General features: G+C 40.5%; 1 protein-coding gene across 1 annotated transcript in view; it reads right to left on the bottom strand.

Moving 5' to 3' along the window:
- The window catches only part of INO80 (INO80 complex ATPase subunit), a 129,806-nt gene extending 115,456 nt beyond the window's left edge, over nucleotides 1–14,350 (bottom strand). Inside the window, exon 1 of the mRNA XM_029236942.1 lies at nucleotides 14,043–14,350. The gene's annotated coding sequence lies outside the window, so the exon portion shown is untranslated. The remainder of the gene's footprint in view (nucleotides 1–14,042) is intronic.
- Nucleotides 14,351–24,489: the final 10,139 nt, after the last annotated feature.

Genomic DNA, 24,489 nt, shown 5'->3' with positions numbered 1-24,489 from the left:
GTTAAAGTTTTTTGACCACATTTGAGAAAATTTTAGTCTTCTTATTACTGAGTTATAGAAGTCCTTGATGTATCATAGACATAATTCTTTTGCCAGATATATGTATTACTATTACGTCCTTCATGTACATTCTCCCCTAATTCACGTATAGAGTTTTCAACCAAATCCCAGAAGGGTTTTTGAAGAAACGAACAAGCTCTGTCTAAAATTTATATGGGGACTTCCCTGGTGGCACAGTGGTTGGGACTCCATGCTCCCAATGCAGGGGGCCCGGGTTCAATCCCTGGTCACCAGGAACTAGATCCCACATGCATGCCACAACTAAGAGGTCTCATGCCACAACTAAGGAGCCCGTGAGCCACAACTAAGGAGCCTGCCTGCTGCAACTAAGACCCAGTGGAACCAAATAAATAAATAAATATTTTTAAACGTAAAATAAAATAGGGCTTCCCTGGTGGCGCAGTGGTTAAGAATCCACCTGCCAACGCAGGGGACATGGGTTCGAGCCCTGGCCCGGGAAGATCCAACATGCCGCAGAGCAACTAAGCCTGTGCACCACAACTACTGAGCCTGCGCTCTAGAGCCTGCAAGCCACAACTACTGAGCCCAAGCCCGTGCTCCGCAACAAGAGAAACCACTGCAATGAGAAGCCCGCGCACCGCAACGAAGAGTAGCCCCCACTCACCGAAACTAGAGAAAGCCTGTGCACAGCAACGAAGACCCAACGCAGCCAAAAATAACATAAAATAAAATAAAATTTTTATGGAAATACAAAGGATCTAGAATAGTCCAAACAAGTTTGGAAAAGATGACCAAAGTTGGAGTTTACACTGATTTCAAGACTAACTAAAAGTTTCAGTAATCAAGATGGTACCGCGTTAGTGTAAGGATAGACAAGTCAATGGTACAGAATAGAGTACAGAAAGAGACCCACACTTACACAGTGACACTGTTCTTGACAAAGGCACTAAAACAATTCAACAGAGAAAGGAGTTTTTCTGACAAATGGTGCTGGAACACTGGACATCTATATGGAGGAGGGGGAGGGGGAGAGATTGAACCTCAAACCCCTACACCTCATACCATACACAAAAGTGAAGTGAGAGATGAATCAGACTTAAATAAAAAGTTAAAATGATAAAGCTTCTAAAAGAAAACGTAAGAACATATCTTTGTGACCTTGATGTAGGTAAAAATTAGATAGGATGCAGGAAGCTCTAACCATAAAAGAAAATATTGATAAACTGACTTCATCAAAATTAAAAACTTCTACATTAAAAAAATTGTTAATCATTCTTTGCTTGTTTTCTTTATCAGTTTGCAAGGGTATTAAAAAAATCAGTCTGTAGAGAGAGTATTACAGCAAATTATATGTAATCAGGGGTAGTGGCCCTCTCTGCCATATCCATGCCAAATAAAGGTGCAAATTCCCTTTAACACAAACGTTGTAACCTTACCAGGATTCTCATGAAGTCTGATGGGTTCCAAGGCCACCCAGAATTACTCCAGCAGATCCCGATTACACTTTCCCTTTTGCAGCTTAGATTAGGATTCAATTTCTAGCCATGGCACTTAAAAGTAGTTTTTGTATTTCTCCAGTACCAGGATACTAAAAGCTACTAGGTACTAAAAGTAAGTAGACACTAAAAGCTCCCATAACACATGCTGTGCTTAAACCAGCATCCCTTGCTGTTAAAATTAGCAAGAGTATCTTCCCTAACTCTCCAGTATTTTACAGGCAGCAACAATTTACTGTATACTTAAATGGACATACTAAATAATCCCCATTTCTCTAAGTTTTCTTAGTTGTATCTATTACCGTTGTGATTGTTCTTTACCCTAGGTCTTTCTGCATTACCTTATTATCTGTTGTTTACTAAGTAAGGAATCACATGCAATACCAGAAGTAGTTGGAAGTTTTAGTACCACAATACTTCCCTTTGGTTCACAATGTAGATCTTCGTATTAATGCACAAAGTACAACAAAAACTGCTTTAGTTTCCTTTTTTAAAAACCACAAGTAATTAGGGTTTCCCTGGTGGCACAGTAGTTAAGAATCCACCTGCCAATGCAGGGGACACGGGGTTCGATCCCTGGTCTGGGAAGATCCCACATGCCGCAGAGCAACAAAGCTCATGCACCACAACTACCAAGCCTGTGCTCTAGAGCCTGCGTGCCACAAGTACTGAGGCCACGTGCCACAACTACTGAGGCCACGTGCCACAACTACTGAAAGTCCGCGTGCCTAGAGCCCACGCTCCGTGACGAGAAGCCACTGCAATGAGAAGCTCGTGCACTGCAGTGAAGAGTAGCCCCTGCTCGCCACACTAGAGAAAGCCGCGCAGAGCAATGAAGACCCAACGCAGCCAAAAATAAATAAATAAATAAAATTTTAAAATCAAAAGTAATTAAAATGGATTAAACTAGCAAAATATAAAAAATACAGGGGGAAAAATAATTCAAATTCCAAAAGAAAATACATAATTCTGTATGGTATAAATATTGAAAAGAAACTTAATAAAATTCTCATTTAAATCATTTTTTTCTAACCAAAAAAACTTACTTGTATCATTCCATTTAGCTGAAATAAAGGTTACCAGTGACTTCTTTCTATTGCTATTAAATATTATATAAGATAGTTTATATTTTATAAACTATTAAAATATCTTTTAGCAATTCTACAAAAAATAATCGGGGAAAAAGTTTTTCATGAATGTTTTGAGAAAGAGTAAGAGTAACTAGGATCTATTATTTCCTGCCCACCATAATTATACAACTTTAACAAAAAATAAGCTCAATGGCTCAGCCAAAAAACAGTTCTGCATTCACTGAAATGTTTCACATAATCTTAACCATAAAAAAAGCTTTCAAAGCCAGTCTCAGCTGAAAGTAAAAAGTCTCGTTATGGCATGATGAGAGGAGAGGACAAGGGACTTAACACTGAATAAGAGCACACTAGTGTGAATTTTCTGTCCTAGGTGCTTTAATACTACTAGATTGGGGTCTCCCCTGGTGGCGCAGTGGTTGAGAGTCCGCCTGCCGATGCAGGGGGACACGGGTTCATGCCCCGGTCCGGGAAGATCCCACATGCCGCGGAGCGGCTGGGCCCACGAGCCATGGCCACTGAGTCTGCGCATCCGGAGCCTGTGCTCTGCAACGGGAGAGGCCACAACAGTGAGAGGCCCGCGTACCGCAAAAAATAATAATAATACTAGATGGTTTAATCCTCACAGTAATTTAAACCGTGTTCTCATTTTAGTTAGGTTAATTAACTTGCCCAAGCTAGAATTAGAACTCGGATGTATTATCAGTGACTCAAAAGCCCCAATTCTTCACCACCCAATTCTTTACCACAGACTCTGCTATGATAAAACAACAAAAAGACTAGGGTGACCCTACCTCCTAGTTGGTTTGCCCAAGACAGTTCAAGTTTATGCCTGTTGTCTGAAACATAATTACTAATAGTCTCTCTCTTCTCACTTCCAAAAGTATCCACGTTTTGTTTGAGCACATTACTGTTAGAACAATAAATTTTTGGTCACCCTACATGTGGAAAGAGGTAAATAAATCATTAAGCACTCTTTAAATATTCTAGCTGAACCTAAACTTTCCATTCAAACCATCCATATTCACTAAGAAGCTAAAGAAGCTACTGTGTACAAGAACTGAACTAAACAGCAGGAGGGAAAACCTTGCCTTCAAAGAGCATAGGCTGATAGAGCCCTCAACTTGGAGGCCAGAAACCACCTCCTCAACCAAAGGAACGGTTCCTTACTGTAAGAGCATAGGTACAATTTAATAAGCCCAGAGTTCCCCAAAGCACAAAGTTTTTTTTCTTCTTTTAAAATTTATTTATTTAATTTATTTATATTTGGCCATGTTGGGTCTTCATTGCTGTGTGAGTAGTTTCTCTAGTTGTGGCGAGTGGGGGCTACTCTTTGTTGAGGTGCACGGGCTTCTCATTGCGGTGGCTTCTCTTGTTGCAGAGCACGGGCTCTAGGCACACAGGCTTCAGTAGTTGTGGCACGCGGGCTCTAGAGCGCAGGCTCAGTAGTTGTGGGGCACGGGCTTAGTTGCTCCGCAGCATGTGAGATCTTCCTGGACCAGGGCTCGAACCCGTGTCCCCTGCATTGGCAGGTGGATTCTTAACCACTGTACCACCAAGGAAGCCCAAGCACAAAGTTTTCAGAGACAAAAATTACATCTGCATTTTTTTGGCCGCACTGCACGGCTTGCAGGATCTGAGTTTCCCAACCAGGGATTGAACTCGGCCACGGCAGTGAAACAGAGTCCTAATCACTGGACTGCCATGGAAGTCCCTACACCTGCATTTTAAATGGAATGAAGAACTCCCGGCTAAAAAAGGATGGCCCTTTCAGTGAGTTCTAAAATGGCAAAGAGAAGATATTTTGGCTTACCTCATAGGTACATTGTGAGAAAGAAAAAAGTGCTTATCCACATTTTCCCTTCCCTACTTTTCTTTCCTCACTGAAATCAGAATACATACCAAATGAAATATGTTTCCAAGGATGACAACAACAAAAAATCAATTACAATGCATTTGCTTTCTTCTAGGTAAGAACACTTTCAACTTCCTAGAAGAGTATCTTCACCAAGATGGAGAACAAATTACTTTTTATCAGAATAATAAAAGAAATAGCTTACTAGCACAACTGCCTCCAGGGAGTTCTGTAGTATACACCACAGACACAGCATCAAGTTTAATCTCCATTAATTAAGCATCTAGGGTGTAAATATTATTAAATCAAAAAATATAAAAGAGGGCTTCCCTGGTGGCGCAGTGGTTGAGAGTCCGCCTGCCGATGCAGGGGACACGGGTTCGTGCCCTGGTCTGGGAAGATCCCACATGCTGTGGAGCGGCTGGGCCCATGAGCCATAGCCGCTGAGCCTGCGCGTCTGTAGCCTGTGCTCCGCAACGGGAGAGACCACAACTGAGAGGCCCGCGTACCGCCAAAAAAAAAAAAATATATATATATATATATATATAAAAGGGAGGAAATGTTTCCTGAGGTAGCCAGTGGACCTTTCACATGATAATTTTTTTTAAAAAACTTGTTTTAAGTTAGGCTATGTTAGAGGTCCCTAGTATATTTCATAACTCTTCTGGTGAATAGCACCCAATCTGAATTAATAACAATTTATCAAATTAAAAATTTGAAAACACTGCTAAAGATCCCTCTTACTGAAGAATCAGTGACTTCAACAACTTGTACAGCTAAACGCATGAAAACACTTACCTTTTTCAGGGAATGAGATAGCTGAGAAAAATATGCTCCTGTAAAAGAGAAACTAAAGGACTGAATCCACAGCCCAAAAATCTTGAGTAAATCAGTTCATTCCTCAGTGAAGTTAACATTAGCTTATTTGATAGATATTTGTGAAAATACAGATTCACACAAAGAGCTGCGCTCATTTAGTTATCAGTTCCATATAGTTAACTGTCCACTATTACAAAAGTGATGGTGAGAGTTTATTATTGAGAATAAAAACTAAGAGACATTCATAAACAGCCAATATTACAAAATTCACTTTTCTATTTAGTTTTCCTATACTAAAAGTCAGTTTTCATTTTTGCAGTGAAGACACTAACTAGTGTGGGTGGTAACAGAGAAGTTGTCTAAAACTGTGTTCTCCACAGGAAGTCTGAGAAATCAAGGTTCAGGTAATTCATCCTGGGGATGAAGCATCTGTAAATAAGCATGAGTTGAATTGTACACTAAACAGAGCTTGCTTTTCAATTGTCAGATATCTATTTCGGTCACTTAGGCATGTGATGATTTTATTAACACCATATATAATTACTCTCATTGTCTTCACTATATAATATACACAGTTAATTTGAACAAGGCAGGTATGTTTACATCAAACTAGGCATTCAATAAACACTTTTTCCACTATTCAAGAAGCCTGGGGGTGGGGGGACTTTATCACAAAGTATTCCAACTGGGAATCCAAATTTTTGATTTTGTTGTATCAAATGCAACTGTAATAAGGAGACTATGTACACACTTTCTATTGCGAGCCACATGCCAGAATATTTTATTTGCATATACACTTCATATATACGTTCACATATTTTATCCTTTTATGACATAGATACTATTATAATCCCTATTTTACAGACAAAAAAGTTAAGCTTAAGGTCCCCCCCAAAGGTCACACAGCCGAAAGTGACAGAGCCAGGATCGGAATCCAAGAAGTCTGACTCCAAAGTCCCACATACTTAACTACTCCAATATTTAATCTGAAGGACCTCCCACAAGCCAGAGGCTCCCAGGGCATAAAAAGCCATGCTAATGAAGTATATTCCAAGCAGTATATTCATTTATTCAATCATTTATTTAGACCAACACAGATTCATAAATATCGATTTTATTTTATGGGTTATAATTCAATGATGCTTTGTTCATTTTGCTGCTCAAATCGTTCCAGTTTGGGCCACTGGGAGCTCTTTCAGTTGGCCCCTGTGCTCCTCTGACATATCCTCTTCAATGTGGAGTTGTGGTGATAGTGGTAGTAGCTGGAGCACTTCCTTACCTTCTGGCACAAGATGCTCCGGGCTCATCTTGTATATTTCCTGTCCCAAACCTACAATTAGCTATTTCTCCAAGGAGCTCTAGCTCCTTCTATTGGATAATGGTATTAGAAAACAAGATTTGGGTACTAGGTATGCTCCTGGATTTCTTTTAACCTTCTCAGCTGACAGAGTACAGAAATACACCTGTGTGTATATAAATCCATGTATGTACATGTCTATAAATGTTTCAATATGCAACCATCTGTGTCTGTATTAAGCTAAACACGGTTTCATACTGATGTCTCCAACTCTAATCCATCACCACAAGGAACACTGTAGCCTCCTCCCCTTGCTTATCTGTAAATTCTCCCTCTAACAGTGAGAAGCCTGTCTCCAGCCATCCATTTACTTAATTGTTCAATTGTGGTATATATGTATTTCAGTATCAGAATTAAGTGGCAATCCCATAGAACACAATTTTATGAATTAGACTGCAGTGCTCATGTGCAGTTCCTTGTCTTAGATTCCACTCATTTCCAAGGTTACTCAGGTCAGGACTCCCTTCCTCCCCACTTTAGTAAGGTTGTTTCATACATTTGTAATACCATTAGATTCTCTTGTCACAATCTGCATTCCTTCCTGGAATCCTTCAACCTCCTAAATGATTTTTGCTTAATTTGGACACATTAAACTTTACTCTTTGTGCTATAAAGCCCTATGAGTTTGGCAAATGCATAATGTCATCCATCCATCACTACTATATCCAATAGAATAGTTTTATCAAGCAGCATTTTAATTTAATTAAATGGTATTACAATCCTCTATGGAAGCAGCATGGTTGGGTAGAAAGAGAAGCTGAAGAGCTATACGTTTAATGCTATTGACAAGCCACAAACAGACTTTAGGACTAACAGTTATCCTTTCAGAGTCCCAAGAGCCTCACTGTAAAATGAGGGGGATTCAACTAGATAGTAAAAATTTATAGCATTTATTAAACACTTACTTTGTGTCAGGGATGGTGCTAAGCACTTCACATGGATTATCTCATTTATTCCAACAACTCTATATATAAAGTAAACACTATTATGTATTACCCCTATTTAAAAGATGGAATTAAAGCCTTAATAATATTAACTAGCACAAGATCACCTAGTCAGGGAGTTGCAGAGCCAAGACTGTAGAGCAAGAGTTGGCAGAGTGGGCTTCCCTGGTGGCGCAGTGGTTGAGAGTTCGTCTGCCGATGCAGGGAACACGGGTTCGTGCCCCAGTCCGGGAAGATCCCACATGCCATGGAGCGGCTAGGCCCCTGAGCCATGGCCGCAGAGCCTGCGCGTCTGGAGTCTGTGCTCCGCAACGAGAGAGGTGACAACAGTGAGAGGCCCTCGTACCGCAAAAAAAAAAAAAAAAGAGTTGGCAGAGTATGGCCGGCATGTCAAATCCAGCCTGCTGCCCATTTTTATAAATCCTGACAGCTAAGAAATAATTGGAAAAAAACCATATTTCAGGACATATGAAAATTATATGAAATTAAAATTTCAGTACCCATAGAGTTTTATTGGAACACAGCCAGACTCATTCATTTACATATTGACTATGGCTGCTTTTGCAATACAATGGCAGAGTTGAGTAGCTGCAACAGAGAAGGCATGACCAGCAAAGCCTAAGATTTATTATTTGACCCTTTACAGAAAACTTTTCGCAAGCCCTGCTGCAGAGTCTGGTTTACTAGTATATTCTAAGAATGATTCTAAAAAAGGCAAACTATTACTAACATTAGAATGACAACCTGGACAGAAATATTTAAACCCTGAACTAAAAAGTTTAATGTTGTAAACCATCACCTCTTTGAGTTATAATCTTAAATAGAGAGACATTTCTATCTATTACATAAACACAAAGGTTAATGCATTATAATGAGTTTCTTTATTGATGTATTTTTACCTGCGTTATCTAAAAAAAGATTTATTTTCTACTCATAATAAAAAGGTTCTGATTTCAATACTTTACAAACTAAAACTCTAGATCAAACTGTCAAAACAAAATAGTACTTATAATTATAGCTAACACTTGTTGAGAGCACTATGTGCCAGGTACCATTCTAAGCATTTTCAGGCCTCTATGAAGCAGGTATTACTATTATCTTAAATTAACAGATGAATAAACTGAGGCTTAAACAGCTCTCCAGAGGCCACACAATTAATAAGAGGAAGAGCTAAAATTCAAACCCAGGTCATCTGGCTCTAGAACCTAGAAGGGGTCTGGCTACACTAAAAGGCCACTGGATTACAATGCTTCTGTTAACAAGGCAGATTAGGGCCTTTAAACAAATGAAAAGAATCTCTCAATATATTTTAAAAAAACAAACAAAACTAAGTACTAGTGTAATTTATATCAGCACTTCAAGAGAAACATTTAGGTTTATATTTCTCTATGGCACTTAGAGTTTGCATAATTCTGTTTCTCTTTGCAGAGCAACTCTGTACTCTCCATACATATACATATAACTGGTTTAACTCATTTGTACACCCCTCACAGAGTCTACCACAGTCCCTTGAGTGTGGCAGATGCTCAACAAATCACTGTTGGGAGATCAAAGAGCATTCACTATGTGTTCAATAAATATTTATTGAGTGAATGAATGAAGAGAATAAGGAGTTTCATAAACTATTAGGTTCAAGTATCATTAAATGGTTTGTTGACCTGAAATGAACTAGGGCTGGAAAAAAGTATCTGGCTTTGCAACCTTTAAATTGGGTCTGGTCTGTTCTTGAGCTCTAACCACTTTCTGTGCTACTAAGTTTCATAAACAAACCACTCACTACACACCTGTCAAACAATATTCATCTTTCAAGCTAATTCTAATTTTCAGATTATTCTTCACGTTTTTCCTAATTTAATACAATTTAATCATAGTCCATCTCAGTCTTCATCACTCCACTGCGGAGTCAAATTTATCTTCATATGAAAGCATCACCGTTGCCTTCATCATTTATACTGGAAACCTCCCCCCTGCTTAATCTGTTCTTCACTGAGGTGCAATAATTTAATAGTCTAAGAGTGGATGTACTGTGGTTTCCTACCAGGATAACACAGCCCATTTCTAAATTTTATTTTTCATACCTCTCTCAGGAGTGACTAACATTTTGATGGACTTTCTGGTAATATTCAGGCAACAATCTCAGCGATAAACTGACCACTTGGCCTAGTATGCTTTTTACCACATTGATGTTCACTAGCCATTTTTCTGTTCATGCACAAGGAATGAAAGATTTACCCACAGTTTATCCTACCCAGCTACTAACTTCTTGCCCAGAAAAGGCAGCTGTCACATGCAAAACCAGAGGCAGCTTACTTGTTCATATTTACAAGAAATATGAATAATTTTAGTATCATTACAAAAACTTGAACACTATACATGAATACTCTGAGAAAACCCTATATGACATACATGTTGTTCTTTCCTACTGTAAGTTTCCCCTCTTCCAAATCAAAACTAAACGTATGTCAAAGTTTTGATATGTTCTTCAAAGATGAAAATAAACTAACATTCCTCAATATGCTGTCTTATAGTTGATGTCATTTAATCTCAGAAGTGAAATTCTCACATAAGGAGAACTGAAACTCAAAAAAGTTCACTGAGGGCTTCCCTGGTGGCGCAGTGGTTAAGAATCCGCCTGCCAATGCAGGGGACACGGGTTCAATCCCTGGTCCGGGAAGCTCCCACATGCCGCGGAGCAACTAAGCCCATGCGCCACAACTACTGAGCCTGCGCTCTAGAGCCCATGTGCTGCAACTACTGAAGCCCACATGCCTAGAGCCCATGCTCTGCAACAAAAGAAGCCCCTGCTCACCACAACTAGAGGAAGCTGGCGTGCAGCAACAAAGACCCAACGCAGCCAAAAATAAATAAATAAAATAAATAAATTTGTTTAAAAAAAAAAAGTTCATTGACTTACCCAGTGCTAAGCGGGACTCTAACTCAAGTCTTTTGAAGTCCAAGACCAATCTCTTTCTATTATACTACCAAGTTTCTCTTCAGCTAGATTATCACTTGCTCTTCCCCTAAGAAGTCCTGTTCATGTGAACGTGAATTTAAGCCAATAATCCTACTACTTCTTACGGAAACCCCTGATTTGCTGCATATGAAATGACTTAGCTATGTGTCCGGGACTCTCCAGGGCAAAGGCTCTTTAAACTGGGGTCCAAGAATTTGGATGGAAAAAAACTTACATCCTTATTTTCACTAACCTATAATTGAAACTAACATTTCCTTCAATTCTGAATGTAGGTAGCATACCACAGCAGTATTAGCAGGACTATCACTAGTTGTTATTTAGTAATAAAAAGCAAATTTCTTACATCATAAATTTTTTTTAATGTGAACTACATTTCACACAGTTAAAAAGCCATATTCTTTTTATGAAAAGGGGTTCACAGGTTTCTTTAGACTACAAAGGAGTTTAGGGCACATAAATAATGTAAGAATGCTACTCCAGAGACCATCACACAATCTGTCAATCCTTGGTAACGAAGGTTTACAAAGCCATGTCACACAGTTTACTCATTGTCCTCTAGTTTGTTAAAAATATGGGGAATTCCTGGGCTTCCCTGGTGGTGCAGTGGTTGAGAGTCCGCCTGCCGATGCAGGGGACACAGGTTTGTGCCCCGGTCTGGGAAGATCCCACATGCCGCGGAGCAGCTGGGCCCGTGAGCCACGGCCACTGAGCCTGCGCGTCCGGAGCCTGTGCTCCGCAACGGGAGAGGCCACAACAGCGAGAGGCCCGCGTACCGCAAAATAAAAAAATAAATAAAATATGGGGAATTCCCTGGTGCTCCAGTGGTTAGGACTCTGCGCTTTGCCTGCCAAGGGTGCAGGTTCAATCCCTGGTTAGGGAACTAAAATCCCACAAGCTGCATGGTGCAGCAAAAAGGATAGCATTTAGACCCAGTGATTTTTTCGTATCTAATTTGTCAATTACATTTGCTATTACTGATCTCCTACTTCTAACCTAACACACATGGAAATCTCTCTTATGTACTTATTAAACCCAGGCATTAAACTTCTTTGTGACCAACTTTTCAACCCTAAGCAAACCTACTGTATTATGATTAGCAAGTGAATCCAGTGCTTGTACAAATGAATTTGACTTAATGTACAGCTATGGTCCAAATGTTTGTGTCCCCCCGCCTCCCCAACTCATGTATTGAAATCCTAACCTCCAAGGTGATGGTATTAGGTAGAACAGAGGCCCTCATGATTAGGATCAGTGCCCATTTAAGGTGTTTAGTAAGTATTAACAAATAAGCTCTTATCTTCTGCAAGCTACAGCCTATCGTATCAAAATCCTTATGCTTAAGATGCAACTTTAAAACTTGTCATCGGGCTTCCCTGGTGGCGCAGTGGTTGAGAGTCCGCCTGCCGATGCAGGGGACACAGGTTCGTGCCCCGGTCCGGGAAGATCCCACATGCCGCGGAGCGGCTGGGCCCGTGAGCCATGGCCGCTGAGCCTGCGCGTCCGGAGCCTGTTGCTCCGCAACGGGAGAGGCCACAACAGTGAGAGGCCCGCGTACCGCAAAAACAAACAAACAAAAAAAACTTGTCATCAACTTCACTTATTTTCCTTCACAAAGGTTCCTATTAACCTTATCCCATTCTGTCCACTCTAAAATTCACTGCATCCCAGCGTTTGTATTTTGTGTGAACTTTTATGTTGACATGTTAAATCTCCAAGCCAGTTTTAACATTGTGGGCAGAAAAGACGTCTATTAGTACTTCCCTAGTCCTATGTCTACACAAGTTAACAGCAGTCAAAGGCTGTTATGATACCTTCCCTTGGTAGTACTATGACAAACTTTCACTAAGTGAAGCTGTAACACCATAGTTTATGGTCTGTTGCTGAGACTTAATCACATTTCCACCTTGATGTACTCAAAACGTTTTTATTAGTCATAAACTTTCTAAATTTGTGCTCTTTACAGTTAGTTATTTCCTATTAAAAAACACAGACCTTTAAAAATTGATTCTGATTCTTCTGAAACAAAATGTAGAGGAAAAGAACATAGTAAACTAAAATAATGGAATTTAATCCTTAAAAATACAAATTCATTTTAGAATCTGGTAAGTATACAACGTTTACCATATATAATAATCTCAACTTAATGTTTTATAGGAAGAGCTTGAGAATTAAAAGCATAAAACACAACCAGAGTTGGAATACTATTTGGCAATAAAAAGGAACGAAGTGCTGATACATGCTACAGCATGGATGAGCCTTGAACACATGGTTAAGTGAAAGAAGACAGCCACAAAGGGACACATATTGTATGATTCTGTTTATACAAAAGATCCAGAATAGGCAAATCTACAAAGACAGAAAAGAGACTAGTGGTTGCTAGGGGCTGGGGGAAGGGAAGTGGGGAGTAACTGCTAAGGGGGCCTTCTTTTTGGAGTGATGTTACAGAGCAGTGACAGCCCTACAAATCTATCAGTATACTAAAAATCATGGAACTGTACACTTTAAAAGGCTGAGCTTTTTGGTATGTGAATTATACTTCAATAAAGGTGTTACTTTAAAGATAAATAACAAAAAGCCACCACTTGTAAACCACAGTGAAAATTTCCTTGGGAAAAGAAATTATGAAAGTCATCGACTAGAAAAGTAAATTGGTTACCTGTGATGTTAGCAAAATCAACCTCCTATTTTGTCTCCCATTCTACCAACAAGTACGCGAACATAAAACCAGACAGTGTTCGAATCAAAGAATTCGGCACAGTTGGCCGTTAAACTAAAATAGTGAGTGCCTTCGTAGAATCTCCCACTCCTAAACTGTAGGGGGCTTCCACTTACGGAAGTAGTTTTCAACAGCAAGCTCAAGAAGGAACGTCAAACTGGATGACATTTGCCTAGACGCCCTACAAAAGCCAAAAACACTAGAAGGGGTGACACCTACACACTCCTAAGTCTGTGCACGTGTTAGGCTGCCCCCACCCAACACCAACAAGCAGCATGCACCATTCACCCAGATCCCAACTTGCTCACCATAAACTGACACACTATCAAGCCCTTTAGCTCATTTGTTTAAAAGGACAGATACAGCAACCCTCACCAGGTTCCCACTCGAGCCCAACCAACCCCCGCCCTGCCCCTCCCCACCCCAAACCCACACACGTGTTAGCCCGACACCGCCCCACCGGGTCCCACGTGCACCTGATCTAACACACTCCCCACGTGTGGGCGCCCCACGGGCTTCCTCAGCTGTCTGAGGTCACCGCGTGACCCTGGGTCTCCAGAGGTAGGAGAGGGGAAGGACGAGGCCCAGGTCCCTGAGGTCCCAAGCCTTCGGGGAGTGTCCACACCCATCCTCCCTACTAACCCCAACAAATCCAAGGGCCGGGGGCGACGGCCCCTTTAAGACGCAGCCCAGTCGTCGCCCACAGAGAGGGGCGCAATGGGGCCTACACAACCCCCCCCTCCGTTTGCCCGCCCACGTCTAGTCGCCTCACCTCGGGCCGCCGGGCCCCGCCGCCGCGGCGGCGGCGGAGGGGGGGCGGGGTGCGGGCGGGGTCCGGAGGGGGGGGTCGCCCCGCCAACGATGGAGCCGCGGTTCGCTCTCTGAGGCCGTGGGACGGTGACTGCGTTGGGCGTGGACGCTCCTAGCTCGCTCCCTCGGCGGCTCCTGGGACCCCAAGATGGCGGCGGCGCTGAGGCGGCTGCGGGCGCTGGGCCGGCGGCGGCGGCGGCCACTTTCACTCACTGAGAGGAGCGGAGCAGGGACACGGGGAGCCATGGCGGGGGGGAGGAGAGGCGCCATAGCCAGGCCAGAACAATCGAGCCGCTACTCAGCGGGCTTACCCCTGCCCCGCCCACGCTCACTGCTCGTCGCCAGCCCGTGGCCGTCCGCAGTGCAGCTGCGGTCGGCCTCGTGCAGCTCGCACCCCGCCGCTACAGCCTGACGCCCCGCGCGGACCGGGGTTCGGGGGGAGATCTTGATCCATGCCATCTGAGTGCAGATTGGTCGGGGCTGGGACTGCCGAAGATTGCCGAAAGGCGGCGGGGAGGAGGAGGAGGATGTCATCGCTAGAGTGAGCAAGCAGATCTCGCGGGAGCAAATGTCGCGAGACCTGTCCAGGTCTGCAACCGCCAAAGAAAGGTTACTTTTCCCGGAAGTAACGTCAGTCGAAACGGCCCGGGATCCGGGGGATATTCGTTCCTTCAGGCAGGAGGTTGGGGGGGTTGCTTGTGATTAGTTTGTTAGGGGCTACCAAACACTGCTGAGTTCACTTGAGGGAAAGTATAGGCTCGGCTGTGATATTTTATCCTGTTTTTGGCCCCTTTGGGTGGGGTTGTATACTGTGGGGAAGTGCATGCTCCGTAGAACCTCTCGTAACAGTAGTTTGGGGCTCCACTTTAGGCTCAGCGACCAAGACTGGGATGCTGTGGCATATTTGTGCAAGGCGCCAAGGTGAAGGCTTAGGATTCAAGTACTTGTGAACACACAGACCTGTCATCAGAAATGCCTCCCTATTCTAACACTCACCCAGTGAGCCTCTGAAAAGGAAATAATTTGACTTGTCTGTGCCAACTCCATAGTTTGCGCCCCCTACTACCCACATTTACTAAAGTTAATGCAATTCAGTTACCAGCATCTGTGATGAGAAGTACCTAGTGTAGAGCCTAACTGCAGATAAGGATTAGAAGAACTTACTGAAAGTTAACTATTCTATTTCTGTTCCCTTATGTCTCATGTTTTAATTAATTTCAGCCTGGCCCTTAGCACGTAAGCAGAACAGCATTTGCTTAAGGTCACTAAGTAGCCTTCTTGTGCCAAATTCGCTGGACTTTGAAAAGTTAATTTTGCTTAAAGGCAAAAGTATAATATACACCCTTTGTGAAAGAAAGAAGGGGACATAAAACACACAAATACCTGCTCATTTGTCAGGGGAGGGATAAACCAGAAGTTAAGGTGAATGATGTCCTATATGAGAAGGGTGGCAAGAAGGGGAGGATTGGAACAAGGTAGCAGGATCGACAAAGGAGTGGCAGATATTTTTATACAGGACTGTCTCTTAGAACCATATGTTTCACATACCCAAAAACATAAACACCTAAAACCAACTACGATAATATTTCAGTAACAACCAGCTGATTGGAGCATAAATCAAAAGGAAAAGAAAAAAGGGGGAAAAGTCAGTGAGCTGCGGAGGGACCAAGTTGTATGGTCCTTTAAAGTTCAGACGTATAGGTTGTCTGTTGTATTTGTTTTCTGTTGTTGTGCTAACAAATTACCACAAATATAGTGGCTTAACACAGACTTACTATCTTACAATTCTGTAAGTCAGAAGTCTGACTCGGGTCTCAAACTTGGCTAAAATCAAGGTGTTGGCAGGGCTGCCTTACTTTCTGGGGGCTCAAGGGAAGAATTTGTTTCCTTTTCCAGCTTCCAGAGGCTACTTGCATTCCTCGGCTCCTGGCTCCCTTCTTCCATCTCAAAGCCAGCAATGGTAGGTTGGGTCCTTCTCATGTCATATCTGACCAACTCTTACCCTTTTAAGGATCCTTGTGACTACAACAGGCCCACCCAGATAATCTAGGATAAGCTCCCTATTTTAAAATCAACTGATTAGGAACTTTAGCTCACCTGCAACCTTAATCCCCCTTTGTCTGTAACCTAATATATTCACAGGTTTTGTGGACATCCTTGGGGTAAGGCTGTTATTCTGCCTGCCCCCCCAGTTCTGTTCTAGAACTTTTGATGTACAACTCTCATCTTTCATCTATGACTTTCACATTAAAGTCCAGTTTTTTCTAATCTCTAATACAGTCTTGCATTCTTTTTTTATTTTTTATTTTTTGGCCTTGCTGCGTGGCTTGTGGGATCCTAATTCCCCGACCAGGGATCAAACCCGGGCCTTCTGCAATGGAAGCTCGGAGTCCTAACCACAGGAGTGCCAGGGAATTCCCTGATCTTGCATTATTGATTGAAGGTGTTTGTACATTCTTTGCCTCAGAGATTTAGTACCTCACATAAAGTTTAATCCACAATTTCTTTGTAATTTGGATTTAAATTGAGATTTAATGTTTTCTAGAAATATCTTGATTTTATTTTACAGTTCATTGTAACATTTTCTGTTTTCTATCCAAATAAAGGAATCTCTTTGGCTTTCTTTAAAAACTGTTCATAATATTAAGAAAAATCATTCAATATGCAATATTTAATTTTATTAGGGTAATGTTTAAAATACATTAGAAAATAAAGAAAACAGATCATTTAATGATAATTTTGAGGGAACTCTGCAATTTAGGATATGTATTTTATTTCCAATAATAAAGCAATAAACAAAAAGAAAACCCACTATGTGTCAGGGTAGAGGAAAGACCCAAAACTGAATATAAACACTAAGGAATGAACTTGACTGTTTTACAGATGAGTAACACAGCGACTCTACAAGGGGTGGGGAGGAAAAGAACTCACCTAAGTACTGAGGGAAACAGTATCTTGACTGGATACCTAAGAGTAAACCAACTGAACTGTACATAAATTCTGTGATCCACATCGTAAGTATTTCTCTCCAGTATGCATGTTAGAATTAAGCAAATATATTGTAGATCATGAGCTGTGTTTCTCACTGTTGGAGAAAAAAGTTATTAAGTAAGGAAGAGGGGAGAGCTAAAATGAAGCCTGTGGTGTTGGATTGGATTCTGAGGTATCTGTATAAACTCATGGTTTTTAATATATGTAAAATAGGTACAGAAATATAGATTGGTGTGTATGTGTGAATTAATAAACATATTTCCTAGTTCTGTCTGCTGAGAGTATTTAAAAGCGATGAGGATACCTAGCATCCAGATCTTGATTTCTAAACACCATTTTCCGATAAAAAGAACAAGGAGAACCTTGGAGAAATAACTGATTCCTAGGCTGAGGCAGCGAAACTACCAGATGAGCCTGGAGTATATTGTGGTGCCAGGAAATAATACTTAAAAAAGGATGTCACAAGAACACAGCAGCCAATCTGAAAGAGCTCCTAATGGCCAAAGCAGCAAAATAAAAATGACAATATTGCATTATGACCCATGGACCCATGGTATTTATTTTTAATATTCATGCATCCATACTGATACAAACAAATAATTGGTTATTTAAATGGATGGGAGAGAAGGGACAACTCTTTCTTAGAGTAGAATTCCAATTAATAAATGGAGAAGGAAAGAGGGATAACAAAAATCACCACTAGGCAAACATTGCAGTAATAACTTGCAGACACGATCCACAGATGGATGCTAAATTAGTAGGTGAAAATTTGAGGAGAAACAGGATTTACATAGATTCAAAGTGTTTCACCCAAGATACATTTTAGCACAAAGGGAAAGATAGTAACTTAATAATGGTGAGGGACTTCCCTGGTGGCACAGTGGTTAAGAATCTGCCTGCCAACGAAGGGGAAATGCGTTTGATCCCTGGTCTGGGAAGATCCCACATGCCACGGAGCAGTTAAGCCCATGTGCCACAACTACCGAGCCTGCACTCTAGAGCCCATGAGCCCCAACTACTGAGGCTGCGTGCCCCAACTACTGAAGCCCACGTACCTAGAGCCTGTGCTTCTCAACAAGAGAAGCCACCATTGGGCTTCCCTGGTGGCCCAGTGGTTGAGAGTCCACCTGCCGATGCAGGGGACGCGGGTTTGTGCCCCGGTCTGGGAAGATCCCACATGCCGCGGAGCGGCTGGGCCCGTAAGCCATGGCCGCTGAGCCTGCGCGTCTGGAGCCTGTGCTCCGCAACGGGAAAGGCCACAGCAGTGAGAGGCCCGCAGACCGCAAAAAAAAAAAAAAAAAAAAGAGAAGCCACCACAATGAGAAGCCCGCACACCGCAACAAAGAGTAGACCCCACTCACCGCAACTAGAGAAAGCCCACGCACAGCAACGAAGACCCAGAGCAACAAAAAAATAATTAATTAAAAAAAATAATGATGGAACTCAGCAAACCACCTTAACCAAGTGATCAAGATAAACATCATCAGTAACGAGACATATTTACATCATGAACCCTTTGATATTTCACATTGAGAAGGACAGTATCATTTCTGTGGTATTCTTGCTGAAAATGTATAATCTCATTCCAATCATGAAAAAAGCATTAGACAATCTGAAATTGGGGGACTTTCCAAAAGAGAATTGATCAATACTCTTCCAAACTGTCAAGATAATGAAAGACAAGGAAAGACCTGAAGACAACTGCAGACTGCTAGAGACTGGGAAGAAATAACAAGTAAATCTAATGTAGAGTCCTGGAAAGGATCCTGTAAAGGAAAAGGGACATTGGTGGGAAAACTGGTGACATTTGTATAAGGTCTCTAATTTAGTTTGTAATATTGTACTAATGTTAATTCCCTTGTTTCCATAACTATACTAAGGTTATGTAAGATGTTAACGCTGGGGAAGCTGGGTGAAAAATAATACAGGAAATCTTTTTTGCACCTTCTCTGTAAGCCTAACATTAGTTCAAAATAAAAAGTTAAATTTTTTTTTAATTCCACTTAACTTTTCAACGGTATTCATCTCCATTCTTGAAATACCGTCTTCCCTTAACTTTGGAATCACAATGTTCTCCTGGTTTTCTTCACTTTGGACAGTTTTTTATAACCACAGCACAAAACTATTTTAAGGAATCTTCTCAAATTCCTTAGCTAACTTGAAATCACAGGAGACATAGGGGGACTTCACTTGAGAGGAGCCAGAAGTATCAACATAACCTTTTCTCAGCTGTAGCGGAGATGGCCACTATATGAGCAGTAATAACCGTGAAACTGCCCCCACCAACCATCAGCTCCATCTGGAAAAGGAAGAGTTCCCACCGTCCTAACTGCTCTCTGGAATTCCAGGGAAAACAGGGAGGTGAAGAGCAAGTGCATTCTGCCTGGTATCTGCAGCATACACACTTTAAACATTAAAGCAAGGGCCAGAAACTGGTGGTCTTTGGCCATAACCAGCCTCCAGTTGTGTGTTTTGTTTTGTCTGAGGTTTTTTTTTTTGAAAACTAAGAGTAACAACACTGGTCCAATAGCTGAATGGAAGTGAACTGTAGCTTCTCCCTTTAAGCATGGTATATGCTTTCCTGTTCACCAGAGTCCCTATTACTACTGGTGACACTACTTAAACCCAATCCACTGACACTGTTTCCACAACTGCCCAACTTCTGCAGATATTTGAGCTTGCAGTTCCTACAATAAAAGATTTTTATTTGAATTTGTCACTCTTGCTGAGATGGTTTTTGTTCTAATTAGCATGGTGAGTAAATGCTGTTTTGAAAGCACAAAAACATAATAATAGCTAACATTTTGTCAGCACCTATAGGCAGTGCTCTAGGAGCAATACACATTTAGCCTTCATGAAAGCCCTTCATTTCCATTTTGTAAAAAGGGAACTGAGGCTTAGCTTGATTAGGTAATAATTAAGTAACTTGTTCAAGCTCACACAGATAGTAAGTGATAAAGCAGGGACTCAAACCCAGGTCTTCAGAGGCCAAGTTCTGTATTCTTCCACTATACCAAACGTCTGCTCTTATCAATTTAATTTGCTTTACTGACTTGATTGTCTATCTGTAATCTTTGATGCTATCACTCGTTTATTTTAAAATTATGAAATATATACCAGCACAAAGAAAAATATAGGGAAAAATATAACAAACATTTGTGTACCCACCACCAGATTTGTCAAATCTTAATATTTTGTCATATTTGTTTTTATTAATAAAACATTACAAATATAGCTGATGCCATATGTAGCCCTTTTTATTCCCTTTCTCCTCTCTCACCACTCCCAGAGATAACCACTATCCTGAATTTGTTATTAACAATACCCATCCATGTTGTATATATATATATATATATCTTCATAAAAATTATATATATCTTCACTTGCTCTTTTCAGTCAACATTATGTTTTTGGGGTTTATCCATGTTAACATGTGTAGCTTTAATTTATTTTATATTTTTATTTTTTTTTAATTTGGGGGGACTTCAGATTCACAAAAACAGATTGATCATAATCTTTGGTTCATGACACATCAGAAGTCTGTCACTGGCTTCTTTCCATTTAGTTTACTTTTTTTTTAATTAAAAAAATTTTTTTTATTATTTTGGCTGCATTAGGTCTTCGTTGCTGTGCACGGGCTTTCTCTAGTTGCCGTGAGCGGGGGCTACTCTTCGTTGCAGTGCATGGGCTTTTCACTGCGGTGGTTTCTTTTGTTGCAAAGCACAGGCTCTAGGCACACGGGCTTAGTAGTTGTGGCGCACGGGCTTAGTTGGTCCGCGGCATGTGGGATCTTCCCGGACCAGGGCTCGAACGTGTGTCCCCTGCATTGGCAGGCGGATTCGTAACCACTGCACCACCAGGGAAGTCTGGGTATCCTGTTATATGTAGTCTTTTGGGACTTACCTTTTCCACTTAATGTTGATAAAACTGTTAGGTGTCACTGGAGCTGGTAGTTTTTAAAACAGCTTTATTGGGATTTCATTCACATACCCAAAACTGCATCCACTGAAATGTGTGTAATTCAATGTTTTTTAGTATCTTCACAGAGTTGTGCAACCATCATCATAATCTAATTTTAGAACATTTTCCTTTCCCGGAGAAGAAATGCCCATCCCCATGAGCTATGAGCTTCACTCCCCATCCCCAAGCCCCACCTCCACCCATGTAACCACTTAACCTTTCTGCCTCTATAGATTATTATTATTTTTTTTTTTTTTTTTTTTTTTGCGGTACGCGGGCCTCTCACTGTTGTGGCCTCTCCCGTTGCGGAGCACAGGCTCCAGACGCGCAGGCTCAGTGGCCATGGCTCACGCGCCCAGCCGCTCCGCGGCATGTGGGATCTTCCCGGACTGGGGCACAAACCCGCGTCCCCTGCATCGGCAGGCGGACTCTCAACCACTGCGCCACCAGGGAAGCCCTATTTAGTTAATTTTTACTGTTGTATAATATTACCTTGTTTATACCATAGTTTATTTACCCACTCTCCCACTGATGGGCATTTGGGTTGTTTTCCAGGTTTTCACTGTTATGAATAGTGTTGGTCTGAACAGTCTTGTATCTGTCCTGTCTTGCGCATGCATGTCCAAGATGTTTTCTTTGGCATATACATAATAATAGACTTACAGGATCATAAATATGCAAGTGCTCAAGTAAAGAAAATAATTAAAACTATTTGGAAACTATATTCCCAAGTAGTTGTGCAATTATACACTCTCACCAGCAATAAAAAAGAGAGATTGTGGATTACTATCTCTCCAAAATTTTATAAGGTTGAACAGCTCCTCAAACGTTTATTGGCCATTTGTGTTGCTCTTCTGTGAAATCCCTGTACATGTCTTTTGCCTCTGTTTCTATTGGGTGTGTGTATGTGCACGCTTTTCTTATTGATTTGAAAGAGTTCTTAACTTATTCTTGATACAAATCCTTTGCTATTTCTGCCTATTGTGAATATCTTTCTCCAGTTTGCTACTTATCTTTTGGCTTTCTTCAATGTCCCTTAAAGAAAAGTTCTCAATTCTAATAGCCAAATTCATCAATATTCTCTTCTAAATCAAATGCTTTTAATGTTTTGCTTAAGATATCTTTCCCTATTCCACAATCAAAAAAAAATCCACCAGTATATTCTACTGAGGTGTTTTTTTTTAACACTTAGATCTTTAATCCTGGAATTTTTTAATATGTTGAAAAGTAAATATCCAATTCATCTTTTTCCATAGAGAGATCCATTTTTTCCAAATCCATTTATTGAAATGTTGGTCCTTCCTTTCTCACTGCTTTGACGTGCTGTCTCTGTTTTTTACTAAAGTTCTACATTATGATGGTCTGTTTCTGGACTTATTCTATTCCATTGGTCAACTTGTCTGTCCCTGTGCCAATGTCACATTGTCTTAATTAGTACAATTTTAAAATAAGTTCTGATACTTGGTAGGCAAGTCACTCTCCCTTCATCTTCAGAAATGTTCAGCTATTTTTTGGTCCTTTATTCTTCCATTTAAATTTAATATCATTTTATCAATTTTAATGAAAAATGTGGTTGGCAGTTTTATTGTATCTCATTGAATCCATAGATCAATTCAGAGAGCTTTGACATTTCATGATATTAAATCTTCCTATCTGTGAACATAGTAGCTCTACATTTATTAGTTTTGTTTAGACCCTCTTTACTACCTCTTAATAACATTTTATAGTTTTTCCTGTAGGAGCCTCAGACCACTTTCGTTAGATTTATTCTTAATTACTTGACATTCTCAAATATTATTTAACCTTACATAGTAATAAACAAACTGTAAGAGTTGTCTTCTCTTTTATATTGCACATCTTTCTTGTGCACCTACGGGAGTCTTTCTAGGGTATACACTTACTACTGCAATTGTTGAGTCATAAGGTATATGCATCTTCAACTAAAAGTGCTCTGTGAATAATAACAGCCAAAAAAACTCCACACAAATGTAAGTTGGTAGTGAACACTTAAGAAATATTTGATGAAGGAACTATCCCAATTGAAATAGTGAAATGAATTTTACCACATGGTAATCATGGTACACCAAAGTTATACTGGAAGAGAGGCATATTCAGAGTGGAGGATGGAATGTCCTGACAGTTTTAGAATGAGTGTCATCAGGAAAGTCCTTCCTCTGAAAAGGAAAACAAAGCAGCTGTGGGAGAATCTTTGAGAAATATAAAGAATTAATTAGAGAAGCTCATTACTAAAAATATTTGTTTTCTTTCTAGAAAAGCAATCTGGCCAAGTTGAGGGAAATAGCAAGCAACTACTAACCCTAAATAGTATCTTCCACATTAAGTTTCTCAGCATTTAACATCTACAGATAAGACAGGCAGAGCTAAACTGATTGCAAGGAGAGATTTAAAAAAAACTTCACATATATCTGGTATTAATGTTATATATTTGCGTTTATATTCATCATCTCATATGATATTATAAAGGTGATAGTATGAACATCTCCGCTTTATAGATGACAAAAAAGAACCTCAAGGAGATTAAGTCTAAAATCACAAAACCAGTCCATTAGTAAATCCAGGACTTGACTCAAGATATGTGAAAGAAATTCAGAGCATTCTGGTGAAAAGCTCTGAGGCACAATGCAAAGATTTTTAACTCCTTAGGGCATGCCAGAATTTTAAGACAGTAGGTAAAACAAAGTACCAAAAAAATTCAATATATTTAGTGGTAATGACAACAGACCCCTTTTAAGTTGGTGCTAGAGTCAGAAGCCTGGCAAGAAGGATGATGTAAAAAGGATAAATAAATTTAGCCATGAGTGTATAAAACATGACTGACAGAAAGTTTTACAAATAGTTTTACATATTTAGCTTCTTTTCTCCTTTGTGGTTATTTCGTAATAGGAAAGATATAACAGGGAGTGTTAGATTGTTATGAGGATGTGTTCAAATATCTATAGAAGGATAATTTTTAATATTGCCTTAGAGGTAGGTGCAGCGGATAGTTCTGATGCCGATAATATCTTCCATGTAGTTTGAGCTTTCATATATCTTATCTGAAGTGGTAGCCTCAGTTTCTACCTTGAAGTCGGAAGAATATGAAAACTTACCATGAGGGTAAGTGGGACACAAGAAATAAAGGACAATAACAGTGTGAAATGGTGGGGCCACTCTGGAAACATTCTGGCAGTTCTTCAAAATGTTAAGTACATTGCTACCATTTGATCCAGCACTCCACTCCTAGGTATAGACACAAGAGAAATGAAAACATATGTCCACACAAAAACTTGTACCCAAATTTTCATAGCAACATTATTCATAATAGCCAAAGGTATACCTAAATGTCCATCAACCAATGAATGGGTAAACAAATGTGGGGTATCCATACAATGGAATATTATTCATTAATAAAAAGGAATGAAGTACTGGCACATGCTGCAACATGAATGAACCTTGAA

Source organism: Monodon monoceros, unplaced genomic scaffold (genome assembly GCF_005190385.1).
Source record: "Monodon monoceros isolate NGI ecotype Baffin Bay Population unplaced genomic scaffold, NGI_Narwhal_1 Super_Scaffold_21, whole genome shotgun sequence".
Taxonomy (NCBI): Eukaryota; Metazoa; Chordata; class Mammalia; order Artiodactyla; family Monodontidae; genus Monodon; species Monodon monoceros.
This window is presented reverse-complemented; position numbering and strand designations above follow the sequence as displayed.